Raw genomic sequence first — 21354 nt, 5'->3', positions numbered from 1 at the left:
TGACCGCTGGGACATCAATGTATATTTGTTTGTTGTGGTGTAAAGCCTCAGTAGTTGGATTACAATTGACATGCTAATCAAACCTTGACAAACCTAAGTTGTGCCCTCATTCAACAGAGAAGACAACTCCATTTTAACATCACTTTCCAAACTTGTGGTTTATTGATGTTTTTATCTATCCTTTCAAAGTCAAGAAATTATGCATTTTTCAAAATTGTTTCACCAAGTTATTCATCACCATTTGCTATAATGCACACATAATAACACACATTAAATTTTCACCTTATGCTCAGTCATGTTATGTAATAGCTCATGTTAGAGTGCATCATCAGGACCATACATAAATACATACTTAATATTAAATACAGAAACACTTTGCTTTGTCTCTTCATTAATAAGACTTTAAAACTGCTAAAAGGTTTCCTTCCTTTAAATATCTTATCACATCAGTTCTACAGTAACACAAATATGCTAGACACTATTAAGTGTTATCACTAGAAATCATCAAATATATTGAAGCAACGCCGATTCATAGAAACAGTTGTATATTTACAGCTATCTTAACACACGCCTTTATATGTTTCAGTTGGTTATCCTTATTTTCCACATATTCTTGAGTGGGAATTTGTATCACTATAGCTAGTTCTATTGTTGATACTTCCTGACAGGTTGTTGTGTATCCTTGATGACCATCATATTGGATCTGTTTGGAATTTACAAGCTAACTAGTAGTTTTGGAGTTACCCTGCTCGTGCAAAGAGTTGCTGTACTTATTGGACCCCCTATATACGGTATGAACTGCTGAGGCATACTCTGGTATAAAAGTTGTGAGCGCATTAGTAATGCCCTTTGTTTCGGTGATCAGTACATGAATGCTCTTAAAGAAACTGAGTAAAGAATCTTTAGCCTTTAAATAATGACATTAATAAACTTGTGTTTTACATGAAACTAGATGAATGTCTTGCGTTGCATGGGTAATTAGCTAAGTTTATTTGCTTAGAGAGTTTGAGCAACATAAACTAGTAACTTATGTTAGTCTAAACATTTACTATAATTGCAGCCGTGAAACCATATTGTAATCATTACAGTTCGCGTCATAATCTCTCACACAATCATGAGCTTCAACCCTGCCAGTAGTAACCAGTAGTATTTCTCACGCAAGAGCTTTAATCATGCCTATTTTAACCAGTGTAATAAGTATGTGCACAATTGTTGATTAGTAGGGCTGGTTGGACATGTAGTCTAATGGATAGTATGCCTGTCTGCTGCAGAATTGGAGGTTCTGAGTCCAATTCCAGATCAAAGCGAATTTTTCATTCCTAAAACTTTAACACTCTAAATGGACTCATGAGCAACTGATCAAACACTTAGATTTGTATAGATAGACTAACTGAATACCCAGCATTTGACAGGTAATAAACCACTTATAATCAGTGGCAGGGAATGTAGTTGCCATTGGGTAAGTTGACTAATTAGTCAATGGCCAAATTACATGTAGCTAATTGGCTAATTTGAGTAACTTGACCTAGTCACATAAGGTTGCCATTTACTATAATATGAGCTGTGAAGCCAGATTGTGGTCATTACGTGTAAAGTTTTGTGTCATGATCTTTTTCGCAATCATGACGTTCAGGCATGCTAGTATAGCAATCAATCGTATTTCCGGTAGCACTTTAAATGTCAGTGTTTTCCTCGATGTAAGGAATATGGCCATACCTATTCTGCTGCATAGCAATGTAGCCGCTTGGCTTGCAGAATAGAGTATCTGCCCTGTCACCTGATGGATTCGAGTTAAGTCATTTGCAAAGCCATTTTTTCGTTCTTACAATTTAATTACTATGACTGGAAGCACGAACTACAGACCACCAAACAACAAACAGACACTGAGATTTATAGAATAATAATAGGTGATACAAGTCTCCTGTATGCCATCACATTGTCACAACTTTCATATCACTAATGTTTGTTTTCACCAACTACCGTATCTTCTTGAATGAGTCTCACTAATTCAGTTGTTGAACTGAGTCTGTTTTCTCTGCACGCAGCATTGTGTCAGCATGTGTTACGTAAAAGATTACAAGGTATAGAATCTTAAGTGGGAACAGGCTATATCCTATTACTGGCTCTAATATTGTATATTTTTGTTTCTAATCTCACAATTTAGATTAAATTAGCTTTTATCTTATTATATCTAGTTTAGATACATGTATTTCACATCAGTTACTCAAAATGTTCATTAATGACCATACTATTGCAGGCTGGTTGTATAATGCAACTATAAGTTACATGTGGCTATTTGCTGTAACTGGAGGCAGCATCACATAAAGTGGAGCTATACTATATTTCATTCCTATCTTGAGCAAGTTTCAGCATAAAATACGCATGAGGGAGGAATTGAACATGGGTGTACGTATCGGAGCAACAAGCTTGCAGGGAGTGAATCAGGATGAGGTGGCATTCAAGAGTTTGGCAGCAATCGATAACAATGATGCGCACCCTGCAAACTGACTATAATAATTGAAATTTAGAAAGAAAACTTTAAGAGTCTATAAGGCGCGTGCCTTACCGCGGAAGAATACCATGCTTCTTAATATATGAATAGAGTATTTGAGAGGGATGTTTTTAAACTCTATGGCATCCATAGAATATCAATAAAGGTTATCCTAGCAATAAGCTTCAGTTCCTGTGCTCTATTGTGAGATAGTTCTGCCCTTGTTTTAGATCATCGCTTAATTTTCTCAGTTACTTATATTTTATTAATAAATTATTTCAGTGGATTGCCGTCATACATGTAGCTGTGACATGACATTTTACCGCTTTGTAGGTGTTCATCGTTGATGGTAAATTATGACAATAGCACCAGAGTTTACAGATATTTGTTCTTTTATACACATGACTCCCAAACTACCATTTCAACTCGTACTGATGTACTTTAGTAATCATATGCTAAAAGAGCCTACTTTCGCATATATTACAACTTTTAAATAAACTAAGCTCTTAGGCTGACTCTTGCTGAGTAACACATTTTAGAGAGATGGTCATATCAACTGTGTTAAGCAAGGTGGCTATATGTGATTGGTTAAATTTTAACCATATAGTCAGCAGTTTTATATTATTATGTAATTTGTGATGTCAGAATACAAAAGTGCATAAGTTCTCACCAAACATAAAATATATTTGTCAATTTGCACGTTATCAAAGCTCTGCTGGCTGCAATGTTATCTAAGCATGATTTTACTTTGAGCAACATGACCTCTGGCGATAGTGTGACTAGGGAAACTCCTGAGAGTACTAATGTTTTACTGATGTTGGAATGCTTGGGACATTGTAAACAGTTGGCTATTATTATTAACTTGGTACACAAGTTAAAGAGCTACACATGATTAGTACATTTATCCCATTGATTAAAATAAGTACGTGTATTTACAAGTAGGGAAGTCTGAAATCAAACTAACCTTGTGATGTCATTGTGGTTCTAATAACTAGTCTATCCCTAAAAGTTCCTTGAATCCTACCATGAGTGTAAACATCTACTCAGTTAACAAAATTGAGGTTTCTGAGTGTATGCTGTACGGCTCTCCAGTCGATAGAGAATTACAAGCGTATGAACGACTAACTTGAGAAGGTGCTAGAAAAGAAAAAGTATTTATACGTTTAGTAACTAGTGAGTAATGCACGCTCTATTGTTTCCGCATTTTATTCAATAAACATGATTTCAGACATTTAATTACTAGTAAAAATGACAGCTTCTGTTAGCTTCTGCTTCCGTGAATCAAATTGAATGCTCTCTGTTATTCTTCAGCATAATTGATGTTGTCTGTTGGCTACAGCTAAATATAGCAAGTATTAAACAACCAATATCGAAAGTGGGAATTATCCTCTCTCCCTCCCTTGTAATCTTGTGGTAGAAAACAGTCTTTCCAAATGCACATTTATGCCAAATTTTAATGTATGTCACATTTGACCCCTCAATTTCACCACATAGTCTTGTATGATGATAACTTTGATGTGTTAGCATGAAAATGGTAATAAAATATATAATAAAAGTTCATCATTTGAGAAAATAAATGTCCCTTTTTATAAAACCAGCGTAGGGACACTTCAAACTTTTTCCACTAAAATGTAGGTTTTGGAGAATTAGTGTCAATACTTACAAATCCTAAACTTAACTAATACAATGCTGAAATGTTATTATATAAATCCTTATTGGAAGGAGAGTTTGTACATGTATCTTCTTATTGGTCAGCTCAGATAATTAATTTCATTGGTTTTCAGGTTGTGTGTAAACATGCACGCATGTCACAGTTTCTCACAATGCATGTGTCGGTAGTGCAAGGTTTGCATTCATGTGAAAAGTGGTACAGATGTAAATGAATTATGACACATTTCTGTATTGTACATGCAAAGTAATGTATATGGTATTTGCTTGATATGGCATCATTCTTTAAACACCGCTGTAACATGTGTAAGGAATGGTATTTTATCCAACAGTATAGCCATTAGGTAGCCCAATACATTGGGAATTATACCATTCTCCCCACTGGGCACATTCCACCCCTTATTGTCTATTATTTTCCACGTCAACCTGCCCTTTCAGTCAAACTGAAAGTTCAGAAATAAATTTAAATCAATAAGGATTCTTTAAAAATAAAAAGTGGTAAACATTGCTACGTTTGCATAAAAACATAACAAAAGCTTGCTTTTATTATATACTCTGCATTTAAAATGATTCAGTGATAGACAGATGTATTTGTCCAGTAATGAGAGAGAGAGGTTTCCGTACTTTCACTGTCATATATTTTGAGTGAATCCGATTTTTTTCTGAACACCGAGGGAACCGTGTGATTCTCCATTTTTCAGACAGTTGAATAAATGCCTGTGTAAAAGTTTCCAGTCAATGGTCATCTGCCAAAACAAATGGAATGTGCTTACGATATTCATGATGAACATGAAGTACAGTTATCTATTAATTTTTCTCCACTTCTCTTTCTTTGCTTTTTATAAAAAATCATATTTTTAAATTTTCGAAGTTTTTTATCCGTCACTATCCGTTATGATTATCTAGAAATCACAATAGTATGTAAACAATTATTAGACAGAGAGTTAAGAAAGAGTGGTTATTAGGCTGGTTAAACATTACGGAATCTTGATTAGAAAATGACAAATGTTACAAGCGTGGTAGACATTATCAGTGAGTCTATGTTTGCACATGTAAATGACTAATTATACACTGTATATTGTGCAAGGTCACATATATGTTCTATTGAAATGAAGTCAATCGAAAGTGCAGTAAACAGCAATAATTATTCTCACATTCTTTACCTCTGCATGATACCCGCAAGTCAACATAGAAACATAAAATTATCATTAAAAGGTTTGTCATTTCGATAAACATAGTTGTATGCTCAGCACTCGTTGGACCAAATAGTGTTCTTGAAGTTACCATTGAGCAGTGTGGCTTGTTTGTTTTATTGTAATTATGAAACCGACATCTGCATTCATGGCATATCATTCAAATATGAGACACTTGCCCGACTTACATAATTAGGATGATAATAACTAACACTTTTTACATATTGTGGGCTGAGCGCAAAATTGTTGTAACTTCCTTTATGTTCTATATGAAGTTACAACAATTTTGCGCTCAGCCCACAATAAGATGTACAGCAAACTGATTTCTGAAAACGAAGTGCTCCAAGTGTAGATATACTGCTATATCTATGATAGATATAGCAGTACCCAATGACTACAATATAGCCAGCAAAGAAAAAGAAAAGGTAGAGAAATATCTCCCTCTTGGAGAAGAAATTGAAAATTGCTGGAATGTAAGGACAACTGTAATCTCAGTAGTCATTGGGGCACTGGGCGCAATAACACCAGCGCATAAAAGGTGGCTTGCCCAAATACCAACAGCAATCAACTCAGGTGAGTTGCAGAAAAGTGCGCTATTGGGAACAGCTAAGATCTTGAGGCGAGTGCTCAAACTCCCAGGTCTCTGGTAGGAGACCTGAGTTAGAGCAGAATTTACCACCCATACGGTGTATTCGGGGTGAGAAAACAATTTTTTATATATATATATACATATATACGTATATATATATATATATATATATATATATATAATGTATATGTGTGAGATATATCTGTATATCTATATATATATCTCCCGCTCCCCGATACGGTATCCCGTATTTTTATGCTTGTTCTTCCATGAGAGCAAGTACTGTAGTTAGCTCTTATTAGTAAGTTTGCTCAATTTTGCCATTGGCAATGTGCCAGACTAATGTCTAGTTACATTACCATTCATTGTTTATAAGTGATTTTTAATACCCATGCAACACCTGGCATTCTGCTACTAATACATATTAGAGACTTTATGAAAATAACACATATACGAGCGTTTATGAAAATAACTAGATGAGTGCTCGGCATTGCCCAGGTAATAAAAGTCTTTGCGAAAGAAAATCTATTTTTATTCAACATATAACAAAAGTTACCATTTTAACTTACAAACTTCATATGAAGAAAAAAGTGTTTTGTGCAGATCAAACAATTTAAGAGAAAAAATAAAAGCTATCAGGTCTCTAAACTTTGTCAAACGACTGCAACTTTCAAACTTCCTATCATGAAGAATATATTTTGTGCCGGTCAAGTAAATTTAAACAACAACAATAAAAGGGTTTAAATGTAAGATAATTTGCAACTAATAGCTAAATTAGGTCTGCTTTTCTGTGATTATAATAAAAAGATGAGTTGGTAATAATACAATTAATACAAACTGAAAAAAACAAAATAAAAATTGTGAATTTGTTGAATTAATCATAACAATTTGTGCGTAGAAAGAAGCGTGTGGGTGTATAAAAAGGTTGCTGTTCCAGCAGAAGCAATCCATCAAAACTTTAATTACAGCGATACTGCTACCTCTGGATACTGGTACAATTGTAGAAATGATATATCAAACTGTCTTTGTCTGGCCAAATGAGGAGAGAGTGTAAAGGCTATTCTTACTCGATCTAATACAATTGTTCGCATGAAAAGCATTGGCCTTGACCATGATTTAGCAATAAAACCTTACAAAAGACCAAAAATATAAATTCACGGAAACACGCAAAAGCATCGTTTTTCTCAGAGCAAAAAGCATTCATAGAAATTCAAATTAATTTGTGATTTTTAGTGTGAAACGGAACTGGGTGTGTGCATTATGTAGTAAGAGCAATGAATCATTATAGATTTCGTAGTCTCATGGTTAGAGAATTGGACTGCAAACCTGCGTTTGCAATATTCGTGAAGCCCAGTCTGGAAGAATCCGAAATTTCAATTCCAAAATTTTAATGGCTGTAGCTGGACATACTGAAAGACAGACAGACCAACAAATGACGAACTTTGAAAAATACATATATATATATTGTTATATATATATATATATATATATATATATATATATATATATATATATATATATATATATATATATATATATATATATATATAGATATATATATATATATATATCTATATATATATATATATATATATAGATATATATATATATATATATATATATATATATATATATATATATAGAGACATTATGAAAATAATACATATAAGAGACTTTATAAAAATAATACACAAAATAATTTATGAAAATAATAGGTATAAAAAACTTTATGATAATAATATATTTAATAGACTTTATGAGAATAACATATATGAGAAACTTTATGAAAACGATACACATAAGATACTTTATTATATAATGAAAGCTGCGATGAGGATTTCAGTAAATCAAACTGGGTCACGACCCTTATCCTTATCCCAAAGGACCCTTGATGTATACTGCTTTCAAAGAATGCAGTAGTGAGTTTGAAGTTGTCAGAAATATTAATTAAATCTAACACAAGCTTTCATCATTATGGATCTATGAACCGCTATCATAGAATGCAATATGGTTACATTCACTACATAAGCAAACCGTATTAATAACCTGTTTCATCAGCAGCAGAGCATCATGGGTCAAATGATTCATGATATCAAAACCTCCTGGATGTTGAATGTATTATGGTACTTGAGTTCTTATATCAGGCAATTGGAACATGATGAGATTGAAAACAAGCTACATATCTTCATCCATCAGCCACACACCGGTTCTCTAACTTTTTCTACTAGGATCTTGTAGGTATCTCTTCTTCTCATGTTATGTAATAAATACAATAGAGCTGACAGCAGAATAAATCTTTGTTTAAAAAAAAAACATGCAAATGGAGTTTTAAATTGTTTAATCGCTGTTTGCTTTTTTATACCTGCCTAATTTTCTGCTTCAGCAACGCAATTATAATGTTCAATTACAACAACTTTTTCAAACTCTTGAGAAAAGATTGGTTTTGATGTTGGTTCCAATACTTAAAGCCTTCATTTCCTTCCTTTAACTTCTGTAAGATGACTCATCATATCTCTCTCAGCACAGTTTCAACTTGCATGTCCAACTTTTGAGGTCATCCGCAATTGTCTTGATTTTTCCAAATAACTTCACAAGTGCACCTTCCTCTGAGTTAGCATCATCAGGGAGGCAATATCGAATAGCCTCTGTATCTGCTGCCAACTTTGTGAGGGATGGGTATGTACTATCATCCGCATCATCATTACAAACTCCAAGGCAAATCCATAGGAGCACTATTAAGTTGCTTGGAATCAATGACTGCCCAATCAGCATTTTAACCGCTATCAAGTTTTATCCATTTTAACCTTGCAACATCGTGGCAGTCAGATCATCTCAAACATCAAAGACAATTGGAAAATGATAGAAAAATACCAATTCTTTCTGCGAAGATCTACTAAAATGCTGCGTACTTCTTATTTATAAGGAGGGCTCTATTAAAGACCTTTATTCTCCATATCATGTTTAGTATAAATAGTAAAGACCATGTAATTCGAATCATGCAATATTTAATGCTTGAATGACCGAGTTCGATCAACTGAGCTTCTCTGAATGGTTAAAGTTAACTGAGGATCTGACTGTTACAATTAACCCAGTGTCTGACAGTTATAATTAACCCATTATCTGACAGTTAGAATTAACTCAGTATTTGACAGTTAGAATTAACCCAATATCTGACAGTTAGAATTAACTCAGTATCTGACAGTTAGAATTAACTCAGTATCGGACAGTTGGAATTAACCCAGTGTCTGACAGTTAGAATTAACCCAGTGTCTGACAGTTATAATTAACCCAGTGTGTGACAGTTAGAATTAATCCAGTGTCTGACAGTTAGAATTAACCCAGTGTCTGACAGTTAGAATTAACCCAGTGTCTGACAGTTAGAATTAACTCAGTGTCTGACAGTTAGAATTAACTCAGTGTCTGACAGTTAGAATTAACTCAGTATCTGATGGTTAGAATTTACTCAGTACCTGACAGTTAGAAGTAACTCAGTATCTGCTAGCTAGAATTAATCCAGTATCTGCCAGTTAGAATTAACCCAGTATCCGACAGTTAGAATTAACTCAGTATCTGTCAGTTAGAGTTAACTCAGTGTCTGACAGTTAGAATTAACTCAGTGTCTGACAGTTAGAATTAACTCAGTATCTGACAGTTAGAGTTAACTCAGTATTTGACAGTTAGAATTAACTCAGTATCTGACAGTTAGAATTAACCCAGTATCTGACAGTTAGTATTAACCCAGTGTCTGACAGTTAGAATTAACTCAGTATCTGACAGTTAGAATTAACCCAGTATCTGACAGTTGGAATTTACTCAGTATCTGACAGTTAGAATTAACCCAGTATCCGACAGTTAGAATTAACTCAGTATCTGTCAGTTAGAGTTAACTCAGTATCTGTCAGTTAGAATTAACTCAGTATCGGACAGTTGGAATTAACCCAGTGTCTGACAGTTAGAATTAACCCAGTGTCTGACAGTTATAATTAACCCAGTGTGTGACAGTTAGAATTATTCCAGTGTCTGACAGTTAGAATTAACCCAGTGTCTGACAGTTAGAATTAACCCAGTGTCTGACAGTTAGAATTAACTCAGTGTCTGACAGTTAGAATTAACTCAGTATCTGATGGTTAGAATTTACTCAGTACCTGACAGTTAGAAGTAACTCAGTATCTGCTAGCTAGAATTAATCCAGTATCTGCCAGTTAGAATTAACCCAGTATCCGACAGTTAGAATTAACTCAGTATCTGTCAGTTAGAGTTAACTCAGTGTCTGACAGTTAGAATTAACTCAGTGTCTGACAGTTAGAATTAACTCAGTATCTGACAGTTAGAGTTAACTCAGTATTTGACAGTTAGAATTAACTCAGTGTCTGACAGTTAGAATTAACTCAGTATCTGACAGTTAGAGTTAACTCAGTATTTGACAGTTAGAATTAACTCAGTATCTGACAGTTAGAATTAACCCAGTATCTGACAGTTAGTATTAACCCAGTGTCTGACAGTTAGAATTAACTCAGTATCTGACAGTTAGAATTAACCCAGTATCTGACAGTTGGAATTTACCCAGTATCTGACAGTTAGAATTAACCCAGTATCCGACAGTTAGAATTAACTCAGTATCTGTCAGTTAGAGTTAACTCAGTATCTGTCAGTTAGAATTTACCCTGTATTTGAAAGTTAGAAATAACTGAGAATCTTATTGTACCTAATTATATGTTTGGCTTGAATGGGCAGTTATAATTTACCAGACATAATTGTTTGGTAACAACTTGATACACCGTTATGTGTAGCGCAAGTATACATGTGTCTTTTTGGACCTTAGTGTGTCCCAGGATCTTGAAATGAAAACTGCCATTGCATCTACATTACCTAGTGTGGTCTCTGACCGGCCTGCTTGGCGTGATAACTCTGGTGCCGTGATATTGGCAGTTGAAATGAGTGTCAGTCAACTACATAGGTGTCTCTTTACCCGGCTTGGTACTAACATTCAGAGAAATGCTTTTGAATTTATCTTTACATTGTTGAGACAACTCCTTCTCTGGCCTAATATATTTTTCTAACTTGCTTTTTGTGCTAGTTTAACGATAAACTTGCACAAAAGTTTAGTAGATTTTATAAATAAGTGTCAATATTTTTCCATCATCTGCGATAGTTTTCGATGTTTGAGGAAATTTTGCTGCCAGGGTGTTTCAATATATTAATCAAGACTTTGATCACGGCTAAAACACTCAGATCAAGCCAAAGTGCAATTAATAGCTCTGTAGTTGCAAAAAGATTGACAGAAAAGAAATTTGTAATGCTGCAACTTGAATGCGGTGGCCAATATCAACTACCACAATGATAACAACTATTGACATCATTTCGTAAGTAATTTCCTTGTGACCTTATTAACTGCAATCAAATTTTATTGATTTTAATGTTAAAACATCCTGGCAATTAGATCACCTCAAACATTGTCAACAATCACAAATGATAGAAAAATACTGATACTTTCTGATAAATTCTACTGAAAGTTGGGGTAAATTCATTTTTAAATTTCTGGTTGGTGTATAAAACCTTATATTAAGTTTTGGCGGTTGATCACCATGAAACAAATCATCAACGTCTGCTAGTCTGCCTAGAAACCAATAGTTTTTTAGTCAAACACAGCTTATTGACTAGTAATATCATATATAATTGCACTCATTTATCTATTGTTAGATTTCCCGAATGCTAAAGAGCTGATCGATATTAAATGGTATTTCAGATGGCCATGAAGAAATAAGGTGGACATTTTTAAAACGGAGAGCTTATTTGGCATTAATAACACTTTTTCAGGATGTACACCCTAAAGGTGAACACCCTGAAGGGCGGCGCCCTCTATTTAGGTGAGCTAGTAGCACCCTTCACGGTGTCACTAGCACACTTAAATGGAGTATTCTGTGTGTTGAAGTTTCAATTTATAATTTACTAGCCTACCATTGAGACCGCTCATTACAAAGAAAGAGTACAATAGACAGGAACACGTGTATAACTTCCCAGCCTGTAGTACTTATGGATACATGTCCATTATACTTATATTATACACAGTCACACATTCACATCGTGTTTTCTGAGTAGCTATCTTATGTACCTCAGCAATTGAATGACCTTAGTGCTCAGATGCATGAGGAACACTAGCTATTATTTTTTTCTTATGAGAACATTATCACATCTTCATCTTTCAATAGAGAAAGCTATGAGTCACCCGTGCTTTTCTCTCTAACTGCTGCCCACCTCATCAGACTGTCAGACTGAAATGTATGGATAAGAATCATATCAGTATCGTGCATATGAATATTCCCAAATGTAATACGATGTCTTGGAATAAATATTTCAATCGATTAGACCAATTTCATTTTGCTAGCCAGCCTTAAAGGAAGTGTCATTTGAACATAGTAAATGCTGCAAACAGCTGTGTAGACAACTCCAAGTTATTACAACTGTAAAACATCAAGCTGGTGTTTAAAAGATTCAATTTTAAAAATAACAGATTATTTTGTACTAGAGACATACTCCTGGGTAGTTTGATGGGAGAAATTAAGTATTAATAGTGTATTATAGCGCTACACAGTTCAAGAAGATGGCTGGATGAGGCTGTCGCCAAAATGCGGGTTTGAAAGATGGCACCACCCCTGCACCTCCCTAGCTAGTGTAAATCTAAGATCACAAATTTGAATAAATTGAATAAAAAAAGCATAATAGTGTCATGGTTATTTTAGATACTAAAATGGGATGTAATCATTGAAATGGTATTTTGTTTGGAATGAAATGTTGAGCATAATACTCGGTAATCACGCAAGCGCATGCCTGTGACACAAAGTATTGAAGACACATATTGGACCTGCTCAGCTATTATGATAGCCATAAGAGTTATAAATTTGTCAGTTATGAGGTACCTCAAATCCAGTGATAACTATTTACATAGTGATATAGGCTTTAGCAGGGCAATTGAGTTACCATTAGTCCTATATACTGGCTCTTTTGTTTTCAATGTTCTGATATTTATACCGAGTCTGCACTGCCTACAAAATACTTAGTGGTATAAACATTAAAGTGTGAACATTCATTGAGAAAATAAGTTTTTGCAGAGTCTGTAACGACAACTAAGCGTATTTGAAATGCTCATGGATATTGTACAACGTCGAGAATATGCACATTCACACAATTGAGATATTAGAGTTATATATTTGAGGAATTTAAAGTCATTTTGTTTGAGTTTAAATCTACAGGAATATCAGTGATAATGTCTATGGTAATTGCGCAGTCTCTTTTTGTTGCATATACAGATAGTTTGAAAGCTTTTTAAATTGGACAGAATGTCTATTACAGACCTGAATGCGACTGCTCCTCACTCGTGGGATTACAGTCTTGAATGTATGATCTGACCGTATGCTGTATTACAAATTTTACTTGTTGAAACAAGAACTTCAAGACCCAGGTGTAAGTAAGCTGTACCTAGTTTTTTGTGTGACTTGCGTGAACTTCCGCTAAATGCAGACCAATCAACTGGTCAGATGGAACGCGATTGGTCTCCATTGTTGTCACAGATGAAAATCTCACAGACAGCTAATTTTCAAAACTTTTTTCCAGCATTATGACCTGCCCTCTGCTGATAAGCTAGGGCAACTGTCCCATTTATATCACAGCTTTCTACTGTTAACAGACCACTCTGCATTTTTGAAGATCTACAGAAAGATGATGTAAGTTATAAGAGAGACTATTTACCATCAGTGGCTGTGCATTAAACAATTTGAATTGGTCATTGAAGGAACTTCATGACACAAACATTCATGTGTTAGTGCGAATGTACGTGACATTGTATTCATGAAGGAAAGACATGTTCTATAAGCCCTGTAGATAATTAGCATGATGGAACTATAGAAAATGAACAATCAAGTGCGGTCAGTATGTTCAATGAGCAAGACTGAGAAACGAAGTTCGTTTTACCATGATAAACATAATTTGAAAGCGATTAAAACATCAAAAGGAAAATACTGAAATTCCACCGGTAAAAAAAACCTATTAAAATATGCTAAATTATGCGCAAACTCCTTTTTTGATAAAGACAATCCAAGATCCAACAACCATTAACCAACAAATCCAACATATTTCCAAACTGCCCCCTTTTGGTTCTTCAAAAAGGAAAAACTTGACATAACCCTTTCAACTTGTTGGCTGTACCGTAACTGCATGCAATATTATTGGTTTGCATCGACAACTTTTCTCCTTTTTATGATCCATCTCACTGGTTTAATAGGGCATGGTTGCAGTTGTTTTACAACAAGTTGATGGGGGCTGCACATTTTCCAGGTCAATTTACAATGATTTGCTTAGTTTTCTAAACAACAAAGTCTATTCTGCAAAGAAGAACTAATAATAATTATTTTTTACAATTAAAATGAGGTAAAGCAACACAATACTTTTAATATAAAGGCTGTGTTTACCTGTTTGTTGTCTATCTGCAATCAGGAGTCAAGGTTGAGATAAAAGATAACTTTTCACGATACCACAACTTGTGACATTCAGATCGGTAGACCGATGCTTTAAATCATTCGCCAATCGATCGCCTTCGTATTTATGAACACTTGCGTAGCTATCATATTCTCCTTTTTTGTCGGGACATTTAATGACCTATTACGGCGAACTAGAATGAAAGTGAAAGTTATATACCATAAAAACTGTAACTGATGGTCATGGCGCTTTATTTTTTAATATTTTTTCTGTAGTGGCTGTCAGTTGAAAGCAGCGTTCAAATAGAGGCTGGCGGTGTATTTTTCAAATGACTCGTCAGAATTTTTAAAAGATAAATTTAGCCCTTTTTCTGGCGAAGCGAATTTTGCCTATATTTTGCCCTCTTTTTCCGATGGAGCTCTAAACCTATTAAACCTCTATTGAAGCTCTATTAAACGATGTGAAAAATCTGATAAATCATCTCAAACTTGTCAAAGATCTCTTCATAAATATGTATTGAGAAACTGAGAAATGTCTCTACCAGTTGATATTTATTCCTTGCAATTAACCTGTTTTGATATCATAGCCTGTGTTCTGTTTTGCAATTTGTTAGAGCTTTCAATTTTTATTTCACAATGTTACATAAAAGCTCATTGCACTCATTGATATGTTTGCTACAATTTAAAGCCAAAACTACATGTAGCTTTTATGTGCAATAGAAGAAGAGTTACAAGCAGAGGACCAGTTGTAAGATCAGACTACTATGATATAAACAATGATTATCTTACCTTATGATAAAACTGTGCAAATTTATAAGCTATATAACGACGATCTATCAAAGGCTACAAATATACCTTCACAAACAAGCGACATAAACAAATCACACCAATATGCAGGAATAAAAATTACCGTTTTTATGACAAAAATATTTGCATCGTTTGCTAGGATAGCTACGCTCTGATTGTTGCTTTCGATGGAACGAACATCATTTAGTTTTCCAATACTTTCCACAATATCTTTTGGCGTCAACTTTTCTTTTGCGCTGCTAAACTAGTTGATGTTAGCGCCCAAACAAATTGCTGGCAGAGCAAAACTCAAACGCGTTGCATTTAGCACAAATGCAACGCGTAGAAGTTATGCTTGCTAAACGTAACCTTTGGCCCAAAACTTGCAAACCGTTTTTATATACGAGTACATGTACTTCGAAGCATCCAAACCGCATTAAATAAGGAACTAACGTACTATAAGCTTGAAACGGTTATTGCTTATTGATAAGGTGTTGCTTTCAATAATAAATGCATGAGTTTTGTTTTTACATACTTGAAATTGTTAGGTCCACTCAAAGCTGTATTATTATCCGCTTAACCACATCAAGACTTTAATAACATGATTTATTTTGAATATAAAAAATAAAAATAGCAGGTTAAAAATTTGTGGAAGAAATGGCAACAACTGTGACAGGCACCAAGACACACCAAAGCACACATAGAAGAAATATGAATGTAAAACAGAAAATGAAATACAACAATGAGATAATTATTGTAAGAGAGTATTGCATAATACTGTGAATATCTACATGTATACTGCATGTTGAGTAGCGCGTATATGCCATCATCTGCTCAGAGTATGCGCATGAATGTATTAATAATATTGTTGTGTTATATATCATTGTATATTGCATGTATCAAGGTAATACAGTTTCTTACATTATGCTAACTAAACTGGTCTAATTTTGGTGAGAATGTTATCGCCTTATATTGTGGTGTTTGATAGTGTAGCCTTATAATGTGGTAGTTGATAGTAATTTGTCTGGACGATTGAAAATAAAACTCAACTTGTTCTTCAAATATTCTGTCATAAGTCTATCTTGCAAATCGACTTGAAGATTATAATAACAAATGCTATCATGTTATCACTAAAAAAAACTATCAGAACACACAACCACTAAGTAACGTCAAGATCTATGTCTAACTACAGTGAAGATGAGTTGTCCTGCAACACTGTGCGCTAGAAGTATGGTGTGTTACATGGAATACAAACTGAGTTTTTATTGTGTTTACTTTTAAATAAGAGTGATGCTGTAACAGGTTCGCTAACTCTAGAAGATTTTTAATTAATATCTGCTGATAAGATTTGTAATTTCATATCTTGAGATTTTCGTAGGAAATATGCATGAAGATAGGTGAAGTAATTTTTTGCATTTAACCTGTTGCTGTTGGAAATGGAAAATATTTTTTGTGGATGTATGTAGTATTCATGTCAAGATACCACGCAAAATAATTTGTAATTATTAAGTTGTGAGGTAAAAGAGAATGAAGCCTTCTGTAAAGCATATAATTTATAGTTATACATTTTGAATTTGCTTTCAGGATTCATAGGCCAAAGGTCAGGCAGACCTGAGTCTACACTATCAGTGAAGAAGGAAGACGGCATTGTATAAATAATAGTAAGTAATCACAGCACACTTTTGCTGACATAAGCGCAGCCCTTGTTCAAGATGGCACATTTCATAAAACACGACTGGAGACTGAAAGGACTATCTATTTTGGAAGATTGTTACTTACTACTTCTGTACTGTAAGAATGTAGGTTTCTGTCAACAAGCTTGCCTTTGTTCATTTTTTCCATTGTGTGTATGTCGTATACCTCATTATGACATCTATTTAGAAACACCTGGACGGAGAGATTATTTGGCGTGGCTCACAAACTTTATGCCTGGTTTGTTGTAGGTTTACTGCGTGTCACTAGCCATACAACAAGCATTAACTTGAGAATTGGTATCATAGAATAGCATACATAATATCTATGGTTCAGTGCAGTACTTGTGAGAAGTGGTGCCACTGGAGATGTACAATTCTCAAGGCAACAGATATCACCTTTCCACTAACAAATTACCTGATGATTATTTCTGCAACTCCATATTGACAACGACAGGTGTTTGGAGTAGATGCTTTCATTTCAATTGACAGATTTTTCATCAATATTTCTAAACTATACTCTTACGCCGTTCTTTTTGTTGAAACAGATTACATATACATGTACTATGTCTTATACACCCACTGATAGTAAATATTCATTGTGTTTTATGTCTACTGTAAATGGTGATGACATAACAGAGCCTAATCATTAAGCCCTGCCCACATGATGCCTGTCGCCTATCCTTGTGGGGGCTGTATATCATTGCTTTCGTAAACTGTTAAACTTATTGTTTAGCCCAGTACATGGAGCCAGGCAGACGTTTTTTGCTATAATAATTTAACACCTTTTACTAAAACTAAAAGTCATTGTAACAAGAAGAGTGTCCGCTATAAAAGGCCATAAAAACAATGATCAGTTAACAACATAAGAAAATATTAGTTCATGTAACAGTGAATTTCAATTCAGCTCGCGTTTTGTGGTGATCGCGTTTACTGGTATCTATGACAACTATATTGAGCAGTGAGTCAACTAACGAACCGTTGTAACCAAAAACAAGACTATATCATTATGAACTATACTGTTACCTATGGCCAGGCCTAACACGCGACCAGCGTGGTCGGAGTCCAAAGCTATATTACGTTTTTACATTGATATCAGTTGGTCATGCGTCAAATGGGACCGGAATAAGGCGTTGCAAGGCAGATCGGAACAAGTCGCGCAGCACAAATGATGCGCATTACCAAGACCATACCTGTTATGTATCACAGGCTCGTTCACAACAGGTAGAACATGTATTTGAGAATTTGAGCAGTCATGGTCTATAGCTAAATTTGTAACTTTATCTCTTGTTTACATAAACACAGTCTCTTGGTAGACCTAATGCAGTCTTGCCAGAGTTTTTGCCTACAAGCAAGGGGCTAGATCCTGCCCACTATACTTGTTACCAGGTGTGCTACTCCAGCCACAGTCTACCACTAAGTGCTATAGCAAATGGTCCTTCAGTTACAGTTTGCCAATTATTGAGTGAAGCATGCCCGGCCACGACTCAATAAAACTAGCGTTAGGGATGAGGGTGGACAATCCGTCTACTGCTCATCGGGTTACTCCTACTGCAGTAGTACAGCCTAGATCATGGCCAGTACTTTTACTAACCTAGTCCTATTATAATTTAGAGTCCATTTTTGGTCTAACTCTAGACCATGTACATAGAGCAGTGCAAAGTCAAATCGATTTCACCTACTAAGTACGGAGAGATTTGGGAATTGTATGAAGTTCATACATATTCCGATTCTATATAACAAGATCAGCTGTTTAAATACATCTCATCTTACTCTGATTGACTGGACTGTCCCATCAAACAATAGACAATTAGAAAACAAAAACAGATGCAGTATTGACCAGAGCCGTACAGTTTCACAGAGTCCCGTGACCAACAGAAGCGTATAAGGGAGCTCGCTCGATTCCAAACAAACCGGCCACGCCAACTATTTTTTATATAAGTTATAATGGAGAGGCGGCAACATTAACCAACAAAAAATCACTCCCATGGGCAGTCACTCTAAAATTGATAGTTGCATTATACACCATTTGAAAGAGGGCAAAATTCCCTACAAGAAGCTATTGATAATTTTTTTCTATTTAAGAAACTAACCCTTTCCATGCCTAAATTAAAAAACATTTTACCTAAATTGATTTATAGCTCGAGTACTGATAGGTTTTGTATCGGCAACCAGTTTCTGTTTGGGTTTCTAAAGGAATTAAGTTTTAATTTTTGTGTAAAAACCATGGATGCCGCGACTAATCATATATAACATAGTGGATGGCAGCAATAATCATTTGAACATATTAAATTTGAAGGAAATGTATCCACAAGCAATATTCATTTGAATATTGCTTGTGGATACATTTCCTTCAATGCTCCATCTCACAAACACCAAGGTACTATCAGCTGAAGATCAATTAAGCAGAACATTGTATATACATGTAGTATCGCAATAAATATGCAAAAACCAGGCTCGGGCAATATATGCCTTTGATATTAAGATCAAAGGAGCAGATGGTCTTAATATCAAGTTACAAATATTAAGATCATCTGTATGCTACTAAATAAAATTATAATTTATGTAGCAGTGACAAACCACAAAAACAAAATAATAGTGCACTAAAATTAGGAATTCTGTTAAAAAGCATTCGCAACACTGGTTTCAAGTGAGCAGTTGGATACTACTAATATTTTGACTATATATTAAGCTGAAAAATATTAAGCTGAAAAATATTAAGCTAAAAAATATTAAGCATAAGAAAATATAAACAGAGCGAGTAATGAAAAGAACATTCGGTTAGAAGGCGCTCTTCGGTTCTGCTCCTCAACAGACACTTTAAGCTAAGAGTTAACTGATGACGCCAACTCTTCGCACAAGATCTCACATTGCCATTGAAGCACTCCCACAGCTCACAGACGATCCATTTTTCATCGCTTCAGTAGCTTTTCTACAAATGAAGTGCAGACGTACCGTTACAAACTTCTTTGCCAGATGATGCCCTAGCTGATGCTGGCAGCTTATCGATGTCAGTGCACGGCAGCCGGCGCTCAGTTCTACGCAATGGTTGGTCAATGCTTCAGCTATTTTTGGCAGCTGAATTTTTGCCTCATAGGCACGTACAGCAACCTCCCATTTCATAAGCTCAGCAAAGAACTCATCGTTCACCTCAGAAAGGGCACCATCTTTAAAATTCTTGAGCTGGGTGAACCTCGATTGGTTTTGATGACAGCTGTCTGCAACACGGAGTTGGTCTGTGCAGGTCTTGCACAGTTGCCGCAGTTTCATCAACGATTGAACGCAGTATCCGCCGAGATAATAGAAAGACTGCTGCTCAGCTTCACATAAAACACTTCCAGTTGTGAATGCTGATGGAATCTCAACAGTAGAGTCTTCATCGACCGAAGGCATTAAGTTAGCAGGCAGAAACTCCGCTAAATACTGACGTTCATCAACCGCATAGTCTCCAGTTTTCACTTCTTTTAAATACTGAGCGATACAAATATTTTTTAAAGCATATTTAAAGTCACGGGGTGATGGTACAGGGTTTTTACTGCAGATAACGAAAAAAAGATTTTCTACACAGTCTTGTGTCAGCCGTGACGTTAACAGGAACTGCAACTTTCCAGAAGCTACGAGTGATTTACATAGATTCAAAACAGTGGTTGTAGATAGTTGTATACCTGCCTGTACTGGCTTCCATGTTGCTTTCTGTCTGATTTGACAGGTTTGGACAGTTGTGAGAAAATCACTAAGAAATGCAAGTGCAGCAGTATACATCACAGGGTTATTCGCGGAGAGAGCCATTACAGGATGGCGGCTGCTCATCAGATCAAACCATTTGTCAACGGCTTTGACAAACCAAGCTGTAGTCAGGTATGACACAGGTCATCCCTCCTTCTTGATAAGATACTGCAGGCCTGCACCGACTGAATTACTAAATATGTGCAGTGCCTTGCCAACATTCATCTTTCTAAAGCGAGCGCTGTTAGTCAGATTGCCTAACTTAAGTTATGGTGTCAGTTTAAGATCTTTATTTTCCTGGAATCTAACGAGGTCCTCGACGTGACCTATCTCCACTGTATTCGCAGGCAGATGATGTTTGTGGACTGTGGTAGCAGAGAGAGTTATTGTCCTGTGATTGAGGAAAGTGTTGTCAAGGTTTTTGATGACATGCGGCACATCAGCTATGAACTCAGTAGCACTGCCTTCAATTACCGCGGATGTAACTAAACTGTTAGTTTTGCTGGTGACTCCAAACTGTCTCCACATACTCCGGTTACCAGGACCCATGTCTGAGGTGATTGCTATGACATTCAGCCCGAGTGCTTTTGCCTTGGCAATGATATCTATTATGGTGATCTTTAAGCTCAAAGCTCACATTGAGCGACCAGTAAAATGATACCCGACCACCTGCTTCTATATTTTGGCTATGGCTGCAAAAATCACCCATATGTAAATGTGAAAGGATAAATGGGTATAG

General features: G+C 35.4%; 1 pseudogene; it reads left to right on the top strand.

Moving 5' to 3' along the window:
- LOC137406865 (monocarboxylate transporter 12-like) overlaps window positions 1–2527 on the top strand; it is a 207621-nt pseudogene extending 205094 nt beyond the window's left edge.
- Window positions 2528–21354: the final 18827 nt, after the last annotated feature.

The sequence above is a fragment of the Watersipora subatra genome, chromosome 10 (assembly GCF_963576615.1).
Source record: "Watersipora subatra chromosome 10, tzWatSuba1.1, whole genome shotgun sequence".
Classification (NCBI taxonomy): Eukaryota; Metazoa; Bryozoa; class Gymnolaemata; order Cheilostomatida; family Watersiporidae; genus Watersipora; species Watersipora subatra.
Note: the sequence above shows the minus strand (reverse complement) of the source record. Positions and strands in the feature narration are given on the sequence as shown.